The sequence below is a fragment of the Acomys russatus genome, chromosome 8 (genome assembly GCF_903995435.1).
Source record: "Acomys russatus chromosome 8, mAcoRus1.1, whole genome shotgun sequence".
NCBI classification, from domain to species: Eukaryota; Metazoa; Chordata; class Mammalia; order Rodentia; family Muridae; genus Acomys; species Acomys russatus.
In genome coordinates this window covers 57,858,997-57,860,892 of record NC_067144.1, presented here as the reverse complement: position 1 = coordinate 57,860,892, position 1,896 = coordinate 57,858,997, and positions in this window count along the sequence as shown.

Below are 1,896 nucleotides of genomic sequence, written 5' to 3'. Positions count from 1 at the left end.
GTTGTTTGTTTTCTTCTATTGTGTTTGATTTCTCTATGTATTTTGGCAAATATCTACTATTAGATATATAACTTGTGAATGTTTTACTTTAGGATATGGCTTGTCTTTTATTTTTATTTTTGTTTTTTTTTCTGTGTAGCAGACCTGGCTGTCCTTGAACTTGGTCTGTAGACCAGGCTGCCCTCAAACTCACAGAGATCTCACTGCCTCTGCCTCCCAAGTGCTAGACTTAAAATCATGTACCACCACACCCAGCAACGGGTTGTCTTTTTATTCATCTGTAGCATTTTTTCTTAAGTTTTTATTAGTATGTATTAATTGTACAAAATAATGACTTACAACATGGCATCTACATGTATACATATGGTTTATTTTGATCATACCCATTCCTTATTTGATCTTTCCTAGCTGCCTTCCTCTTCTCCATCTCCTTCCTACACCTTCAGTGCCCCCTTGCCCTCTTCTCACATTCTTTTTCTTTTCTCCTGTAGAGACAAATATGAGACAATCATCTGATACTTTTCTTTGTGGGTCTGGCTTATTTCATTTAACCTGATAATCTCTAGTTCTACTCATTTCCCCAAAATGACATAAATTATTCTTCTTTTTGGATGAATAAAATTCTATTGCAGTTTCACATTCTATTTCACAAATTCTATTCCACATTTTCTTTACCCAGTCATCCACAGACCGATGTTTTGTTGATTGTATAGTCTGGTGATTTAATAGTGCTGTGATAAACTTTGGTAGGCAGGTATCTCTATCGTAAGCTGACTTGGGAGTATTATGACCAGATAATGTGAAAACTATATATTTGATTCTTTGAGGCACCATCTTACCTATTTACACAATAGCTAAATAAATTGACGTTCCCAGGGACATTGAAGAAAGCCCTCACCCTATGTGCATCATCACCTATGTTTGTTGCTTGTGTTCTTGCAATAGCCATTCTAAGGGAATAAGGTGGGATATCTGTATAGTTTCATTTCTGAGGATGCTGAATATTATTTATGTATTTTTGATAATTTATTTATTTTCTTTTGAACAATATTTGTTCAATTTTAGTGTTCTTTGATGATTTGGGCTTTATCTTTCTTTCTTTCTTTTAAAGATTATTTATTTATTATATATACAGTGTTCTGCCTGCATGTAAACCTCCATGCTAGAAGAGGGCATTAAATCACATCACAGATGGTTGTGAACCACCATGTGGTTGCTGGGAGTTGAACTCAGGACCTCTGCTTCTGAGCCATCTCTCCAGCCAGAATTGTTTTCCTTTTGTCAAATTTTTGAGTTTTAAAACACATATTCTGGATATTAATCTCCTGGCAAATTCTTCCCTCTCATTCTGTATAAAGACTGCTACTTCACTCTGTTAGTTGCTCTCAATTTTTCTGAGAAACCACCATTTTGACTTCCAAAGTGGCTGTAATCGTTTGTACGCCCACTGGCAATGGAGGAGTGTTCCCCTTTCTCCACACTCTCACCACAGTGAGCTGTCAATAAGTGTCATGGTTTTAACAATCTTTTGAAGAGTTTTTTTCTCTTTTTTGAATTTTGATAAGGTAAAACCATTTTTTTTTTAAATTTTAACACACTGGTATTTTCACTGTAGTATATAAGAAAAATGCTTAATTCAAAGTCACTTTTTTGTTGTTGTTTTTGTTTTTGTTTTTTTTATTAATTTATTCTTGTTACATCTCAATGTTTATCCCATCCCTTGTATCCTCCCATTCCCCCTGCTCCCCCCATTTTCCCATTATTACCCTCCCTTATGACTGTTCCTGAGGGGGATTACCTCCCCCTATATATTCTCATAGGGTATCAAGTCTCTTCTTGGCTACCTGCTGTCCTTCCTCTGAGTGCCACCAGGTCTCCCCCTCCAGGGGACATGGT